This window comes from Triticum urartu, chromosome 5A (assembly GCF_056163025.1).
Source record: "Triticum urartu cultivar PI428250 chromosome 5A, HENAU_Tu73, whole genome shotgun sequence".
NCBI classification, from domain to species: Eukaryota; Viridiplantae; Streptophyta; class Magnoliopsida; order Poales; family Poaceae; genus Triticum; species Triticum urartu.
The window spans coordinates 127,042,387-127,051,241 of record NC_141877.1 but is presented as its reverse complement, the minus strand read 5'-3'; the positions used below and the strand labels follow the sequence as shown (position 1 = coordinate 127,051,241).

Genomic DNA, 8,855 nt, shown 5'->3' with positions numbered 1-8,855 from the left:
ACTAGCACAAGCTTGCAAAGTGGTGCATTCGTTAATGCTGATTTTAGGGACTTAGCAATTCCACTAAGTCCTTGGACTGTTTTATCATTATGCCATATGTTCATGTTGTTTCCTAGTGATCCGTGCCTCTTTTGAGGATGATCAGTAAGGATGTTTTGTTAATATTGTAGTTCTCTATCCATCCATGTCTTTGTTTGCAATTATGGAGCAACCTAGCTTGAGTCAATCGAGCTCTACTTTTGCCATTTCGTGAATCTGGGCAGATTGTCTACTTGTTAGCGATTTTGCCGAGGATGTTCTAGTTGATCCGTGCATGCTATGTTATTGTTCTTGCCATGTCTAGCTTGTATAATGTGTATTCTTGATGGGTGTATGCTTAGATTGTCATGCCATTCTCTGTAGTGAGTGCATCGAGCTCGTGAACATGCCTACTTGATATCTGATTTGCATGCTCCAGTTTTCACTAAGTATGTGATCTGATTATGTTTTTGCCATGTTCACATGCTTGCAATTGTATTTTCTGATCCCTTTTGGCTCAAGGTCACTAAGGGACTTTTGTTAAGCTCTTTGAGTAGCTCCATTCCATGCCTTGCTTTGCCATGTTAAGTTCCTGTAGCATATAGATTTCTTGCTCCAAAGTGTGCTACCTGATCTGAAATTCCAGACAAGTGTTAATTTCACTAAGTCTGAAACCTGTTTACCAATTGCACTTTTGCCATGCTTGTTTGAACCTGTTATTGGATGAATTAGCCGTAGCTCAGTGTTCATCTTTTGTCAAGCATTATGAGTGGATCCCTGCCATGTATTTTGTTGCCATGTTTGAGTGCTGTAGCATATTTATCTTGTTGCATTTAGATGGCTACTTGTTGTATATCGCAGACCGGTGCCATATTTGTTTTGCTTGCCATTTCCAAACCGTGCATCCGATTCCGGCGATCTTGATATCGATTTCAACCGAAATCACCTCACCTTTCCAGTGGCACTCTTGGATTTCCAAGTTGAGGCCAGGTTCATTTATTCCTTGTCAAATCATGCATATGCATCGCATACCGCATCTCGCATATCATACCATGTTCATGTGTTGGTTGTTTACTATGTTGTGTGCTTCTTTCCGGTGTTTGCTTCTTCGGGTTGGTTCCGGTAACGTCGCGTTTGTGAGGAACCGTTCGACTACGTCCGTTTGACTTCTTCATGGACTCGTTCTTCTTCCTTGCGGGATCTCAGGCAAGATGACCATACCCTCGAAATCACTTCTATCTTTGCTTGCTTAGTTGCTCGCTCTTTTGCTATGCCTATGCTGTGATACCTACCACTTGCTTATCATGCCTCCTATATTGTTGAACCAAGCCTCTAACCCACCTTGTCCTAGCAAACCGTTGTTTGGCTATGTTACCGCTTTGCTCAGCCCCTCTTATAGCGTTGTTAGTTGCAGGTGAAGATTGAAGTTTGTTCCTTGTTGGAACATGGAGATGTTGTTCCTTGTTGGAACATGTTTACTTGTTGGGATATCACAATATATCTTATTTAATTAATGCATCTATATACTTGGTAAAGGGTGGAAGGCTCGGCCTTTTTGCCTAGTGTTTTGTTCCACTCTTGCCGCCCTAGTTTCCGTCATATCGGTGTTATGTTCCCGGATTTTGCGTTCCTTACGCGGTTGGGTAATAATGGGAACCCCTTGACAGTTCGCCTTGAATAAAACTCTTCCAGCAATGCCCAACATTGGTTTTACCTTTCGCCACCTAGCCTTTTCTTTTCCCTTGGGGGTCGCGCGCCCAAGGGTCATCATTATTTTAACCCTCCCCCCTGGGCCAGTGCTCCTCTGAGTGTTGGTCCGACCGAGCAGACTGCGGGGCCACCTCGGGGCAACTTGAGGTTTGGTTTTACTCGTAGGATGTCTCATCTGAGTGTGCCCTGAGAACGAGATATGTGCAGCTCCTATCGGGATTTGTCGGCACATTCGGGCGGTGTTGTTGGACTTGTTTTGTCTTTGTCGAAATGTCTTGTAACCGGGATTCCGAGTCTGATCGGGTCTTCCCGCTAGAAGGAATATCCTTCATTGACCGTGAGAGCTTGCGATGGGCTAAGTTGGGACACCCCTGCAGGGATTTGAACTTTCGAAAGCCGTGCCCGCGGTTATGGGCAGATGGGAATTTGTTAACGTCCGGTTGTAGAAAACCTGAAGTTGACCTTAATTAAAATACATCAACCGCGTGTGTAACCGTGATGATCTCTTTCCAGCGGAGTCCGGAAAGTGAACACGGTGTTGAAGTTATGCTTGACGTAGGTTGCTTTAGGATCACTTCTTGATCATACTTTCTCGAACGTGCTTTGCCTTCTCTTCTCGCTCTCATTTGCGTATGTTAGCCACCATATATGCTAGTCGCTTGCTGTAGCTCCACCTCATACCTTTGCCTTACCTATAAGCTTAAATAGTCTTGATCGCGAGGGTGTGAGATTGCTGAGTCCCCGTGACTCACAGATACTTCCAAAACCAGCTTGCGGGTGCCGATGGGTCCGTGCAGTTGACGCAACCAAGCTCAAGGAGGAGATCGATGAAGATCTTGCCCTTTGTGTTGCTTTCGTTCTAGTTGATCAGTAGTGGAGCCCAGTTGGGGTCGATCGGGGACCGTGTCGCATTTGGGGTTCTTCTTTTATTTTGGTTCCGTAGTTGGACCTTGATTGTATCTGGATGATGTAATGCTTTATTCATGTAATTGTGTGAAGTGGCGATTGTAAGCCAACTATGTATCTTTTCCCTTATGTATTACATGAGTTGTGTGAAGATTACCTCACTTGCGACATTGCTTTCAATGCGGTTATGCCTCTAAGTCGTGCTTCGACACGTGGGAGATATAGCCGCATCGAGGGCGTTACACGGGCGCCAACGTCGAGGAGTGGGGCGGCGTGGTCGCCGAGCAGAGGCAGCGGGGTGTCGGGACGAGGCCGATGGGGGCGATGGGATCGGGGCGCTCCCGATTCAGATCACGCGGTGGGGGGAATGGGGATCGTGGGGAGAGGCGTTAGGGTTTCAGTGCAGGTGTGGGTTAGTTACGCCAGGAGGCATCTGGGCTGAGGCCCAGTTAGCTCGCCTTGTGGCTAGTTGGGCCAGTCGGCCCTGCAGGGTGGGTTAAAGCCCAGGGGGGCAAGGGGGGCTTCTCTTTTTTCTTTTCTGTTTTATATTTTCTCTCTTCTTTGTATTTTATTTTAGAACTAGAAGAGTTTTGATAAATATGAGACTTGTCCCATAAATACTCTGCAATTTTATGGGGCTGTCCATAAAGCTTGGGGGCGACTGGAAAATGTCTAGCCTTTTGTTAATTTTAAGAAGGCCATATTTAGTGTTGTTGACCTTGTTTTAAATATGTTAGGAGCATCTAATTACTTCTAAAGATTTTTGTTATAATATAAAAATTACTTAGTGATTAATTGTAATACAAAGGACATTTTTCTTTTTCTGTTTGAATAACTATTATATTACTTTAATTTATTTATTTTTTAAATTGAGCTCGGTTTTGATCAAAGTGAGGTTTGGCAAATTAAACATGATGACATGGCATCATTAGTGGGAGATTACTGTAACTAACTACCGGGGCGTTACAATACTGTGCTGCCGCAAGGCTTCCCTGCGGGTGGGGCATATACGTTGTACTCCAGGGCTTTTTCTTGAATTTATTAGAGAACATTCAATTCTCATAGACTGCGACGTTAACAGTCAAATTCATATAGGTGTGTTCCTCAGAAGATATTCTGCATGACAACATCTCTGCTTACCCGAATAAGCCACTTGGAACACATTAAGATAAATATCAACCCGCCATGCAGATCAGGAGAGTACTGCATCTTCACGGAGTGGGATAATTAAAATAGGAATACTCTCCTCTCAGCTGACCAACAGCTTGTCTCCCACTTCTACTTCACGGGATCTCCTATCACATAGAGTGGGTTACCACTATGGACAACTCACGCGGTGGGTCTCAAGCCCATCTCCATCGATGCATTATCTATCATGTTACGTGATAGACCCTTTGTGAAGGGATCTGCCAAGTTTTTCGATGTTTGGATATAATCCAACGTAATAACTCCGAAGTTCCTTAATTTTCTGACAGATTTTAGTCTCCTCTTCACATGCCTTGAGGACTTCATATTGTCCTTGGAACTGTTTATCTTGATGATCACAGTTTGATTATCACAGTTCATCAGGATAGGGGGTATTGGTTTTTTAACCATAGGTAAGTCCATCAAGAGTTCACGAAGCCACTCTGCTTCGAAAGTGACAGTGTCTAATGCTGTGAGTTTTGCTTTCATAGTTGACCTCGTTAAGATGGTCTGCTTGCAAGACTTCCAAGAAACAACGCCACCACCAAGTGTAAAAACATAACCACTTGTGGCCTTAATCTCATCAGCATCAGATATCCAGTTTGAGTCACTATAACCCTCCAGTACCCTTGGATACCCGGTGTAGTGAATCTCATAGCTCGCGGTGCCTTTCAAATAGCGCATAACTCTCTCAAGCGCATGCCAATGATCATCTCCCGGTTTTGACACAAACCGACTCAGCTTGCTCATAGAAAAAGAGATGTCAGGCCTCGTGGCACTCACCAAATACATAAGCGATCCAATAATCTGGGAATACCTCAGTTGATCTCTAGCAATCCGTCGATTCTTTTGAAGCAACACACTAGCATCATACGGAGTTGGAGAAGGCGTGCAGTCGCTATACCCAAAACGACTCAAGATCTTTTCCACATAGTGAGATTGAAGCAGTGTGATCCCACCATTCTCATCTCTCAACAGCTTGATGTTTAAGATAACATCAGCTACTCCTAGATCCTTCATTTCAAAGCAGAGAGATAAGAAATCCTTAACCTCCTTGATTAAATCAAGTTTGGTTCCAAAGATCAGTATGTCGTCGACATACAGACAAAGAATAACTCATTCGCCCCCATCATGGCGATAGTACACGCACTTGTCACCGTCGTTTACTACAAAGCCGATAGCAGCTAATGTTCTTTCGAACTTCTCATGCCACTCCTTAGGAGCTTGTTTAAGGCCATACAAAGACTTTAACAACTTGCACACCTTTCCTTCCTGACCAGGTAGTACAAAACCATCTGACTGGTCCATGTAAATTTCCTCCTTCAACTCTCCATTGAGGAAAGCCGTCTTAACGTCCATTTGATGAACGAGAAGACCATGTGAGGCAGCCAATGATAGTAGCACCCGAATTGTGGTCAGTCTAGCCACGGGTGAATAAGTATCAAAGAAGTCTTCATCTTCTTTCTGGGTATAACCCTTAGCCACAAGCCGTGCCATGTACTTTTCAATCATACCATCAGGTCTAAACTTCTTGAACACCCACTTACATCCTACAGGTTTGCATCCATAAGGATGGTCAGTGATCTCCCAGGTTCCGTTAGCTAAAATGGAATCCATCTCGCTACGAATAGCTTCCTTCCAGTGGTCAGCATCGGGAGATGCATAGGCTTCTGAAATAGTCCTGGGTGTGTCATCCATGAGGTACACAATGTAATTATCACCAAAGGACTTTGCAGTCCTATGTCTCTTACTCCTCACAGGAGTTCCATTGTCACCCTCAACAGGATTCTCAACGTGTTCCATCGCAATGGTGGGTTCAGGAATTACAACGAGTTCCTCACTAGATGGAGTAGGTATCTCCTGGTTTGATGAACTCGACATATCCTTCATAGGAAATATGTCCTCGAAGAAAGTTGCATCATTCGACTCCATAATCGTACCAACATGCATGTCGGATACCTCAGATTTTATTATCAAAAATCTATAGCCGATGTTATGAAAATCATAACCCAGAAGAACACAATCCACGGTTTTTGGTCCAAGCTTGCGCTTCTTGGGAATTGGTATATTGACTTTCGCCAAACAACCCCAAGTACGTAGGTAAGAGAGTTTCAATCTTTTCTTTTCCCATTCCTGAAATGGAGTCATGGTCTTATGCTTTGTGGGAACTCGGTTTAGGACATGACACGCAGTCATTAGCACCCCCCCCCCCACCATTCCTTGGATAGACCCGAAGTGTCTAACATGGTGTTAACCATATCAGTTAGAGTTCAGTTCTTTCTTTCGGCTACCCCATTTGACTGGGGTGAGTAGGGAGGCGTCCTCTCATGGATTATACCATGTTCTGCACAAAACAAATCAAATTCATTGGAAAAATACTCTCCACCACGATCGGACCGAAGCCATTTAATTTTCTGATCAAGTTGGTTCTCTGCTTCAGCTTTATAGTTTTTGAAGAAAGTTAAAGCCTCATCTTTTGATTTCAGAAGATACACGTAACAATATCTAGTGGAGTTATCAATATGTCATGAAATATCTCTTTCCATCTTTTGTCAACACGCCATTCATCTCACAAAGATCAGAATGTATAAGCTCTAGTGGCGCCAAGTCTCTTGCCTCTGCAGTCTTATGGGACTTGCGAGGTTGCTTAGCTTGCACACATACTTGGCACTTGGAGCCTTTGCAGTAGAGATTTTCAGAATTAAATTCATATTGGCTAGCCACGTCATGCAACCAAAGTTAATGTGACAAAGTCGTGAATGCCAAATATCACACTCATTATTGTGGCAAACATTATTAATAACTTTAGAGCAAATATCTGACAAAGACAGGCGAAACAAGCCTCCGCTCTCATAGCCTTTTCCAACAAATTATCCATACTTAGAAATTACAACTTTATTGGATTGGAAAAACAACTTAAAACCATCTCGACATAAACGGGAACTGCTAACGAGATTTTTATTGATAGACGGCACATTATGAACGTTCTTCAGACGCACGGTCTTCCCCGAAGTAAACTTCAGATCGACCGTACCAACACCTTGAACGATGGCATGTGACCCGTTCCCCATCAGCACGGGAGAAGTCCTTGTGACCTGATAAGAAGAAAACATGGAGGCATCAGCACAAACATGTACATTGGCACCGGTGTCAATTAATCAATCAGGAGATTGAAATACTGAAAGGATGGTAGGAAGAATACCGTACCCAGAATCCTTCATATCAGTATCACCGATGACAACATTAGCGGACTTGCCGCTCTTCTCATGTTTGCGCTCCTCAAAGCGGTTAGGACACTTCGGAGCCCAGTGATTAGGATCGTCGCAGACATGGCAAAGTCCCTTCCCCTTCTTATGAGAATTCTTCTTGAAGTTGGTAGAATGTGATGGCTTGTTCTTTGTATCAAACTTGCCTTTGCCCTGAGTTTTGTTCTTGTTGTTTTTGAACTTGTTGGGCTGGAAGTTCTTCTTCTGTACCATGTGGGCACTAGAAGCTCCCTCAGCAACTCGAGCACGTGTGTCCTTTGCTCTCGCCTTCTCTTCAACATCAAGAGTATCAATGAGATCCGCAACGGAAAACTCCTGTCTCTTGTGTTTCAGGGAAGTAGCAAAATTGTTCCATGAAGGTGGAAGCTTGACAATGATGCCTCCGGCAACAAATTTGTCCGGCAACACACACTTGAAGTACTCAAGTTCTTTTGCGAGCGATTGTATCTCATGAGCCTGCTGTACAACAGAGCGCTCATCAGTCATCTTATAGTCATAAAATTGTTCCATGACATACAAATCGCTGCCGGCGTCCGAGGCACCAAACTTGGCCTCGAGCGCAGCGCACATGTTCCTGCCGTTTTCAAACGACATATATGAATCCACAATGGAATCATCTAGAACACTCAGAAGAGCGCCTTTAAAGAAAGTATCGATCTTCTCAAAAGCTTCCAGTTGTGCCGGATTAAGATCGCCCTCAGGCTTGCCCTTGGTGGCGTCATAGCAGCCCATGGTCTGAAACCAGCAGACTGCTCTCGTGCGACATCTTATATTGCGCCCCCTTAAAGGCAGGCGGCTTCAGATACGTAACAAAACCACTCGAAGTAAATTGCCTATAATCAGGTTTTTGAATTGTTGGAAATATGAGAAAATTACTACGAGATTTAATCCGAACAAACAGAAGATAAATCATGACTACAGTAGCAGAGATTAAACTAATCATGCGAACTAGCATAGTAGATGAACAGATCACATCTAGGGCACATACTAGAAACGTGAATTATATCACGATCTCGAACAGGAAGGATAGAATCACATACGGTGCAGCGGGAGCAGCACCGCCGGCGTTGACGTTGTCGCCCATATCGTCGAGGATGAGGTTGCCGAGGTCGGGGAAAAAGTCGTCGTTCGCGAAGTCGTCGCGAGTGCGCTCCCCAAAAACCTGATCGCTCCTCTCCCGGTGCACGCCAAAAGAAGGCATGGAGAAGACTTACTTGGCGGCGAGGCGAGGCGTGGCGTGGCGAGCGAGTAGGTCTCCTCTTCTCATGCTCATACAAGTGGTAGAAGAGCTCATCTTATAAAGAGTTGCAACTCTCTCTCCTCTTCCGAGGTGCATAAATGGACCAAGAGAATTTTTGAATTTTAGTTGGGCTTTGAGCCAAGAAAGCATGGCTGACACTAATTTCAGGAATCACCTTGCTCTGCGGAAAGAACACAACATCAAACACTTGAGGCATCTAATCTAAGTTGCCAAAAAGGCTGAAGATTTTAGCTAACTGTGAGAGTTTAGAGGCACAAACACTCCACATTTACAGAGAAGCTCACAAATACGGAAGTTCCTGAAGGTGTGAACAAAATTTCCCAAAATAATGAGAATATTTTGGTGCTGCCCAGGCTCGAACTGGGGACCTTTAGTGTGTAAGACTAACGTGATAACCGACTACGCCACAACACCATGTTGACAAATACTTAACCCACCTGATTAACACCGAAGACTAAACATTGTTTAGGCTAACCATTTCCATCCTCCTGCAACCGCATGTTTCAGTA

The 8,855-nt window shown here is 44.2% G+C and overlaps 1 non-coding gene across 1 annotated transcript; it reads right to left on the bottom strand.

Annotated features, from left to right (window-relative positions):
* Positions 1 to 8,686: 8,686 nt before the first annotated feature.
* Positions 8,687 to 8,760, bottom strand: TRNAV-UAC (transfer RNA valine (anticodon UAC)). Its single transcript has one exon. It is a non-coding gene; the product is annotated as a tRNA-Val (tRNA).
* Positions 8,761 to 8,855: the final 95 nt, after the last annotated feature.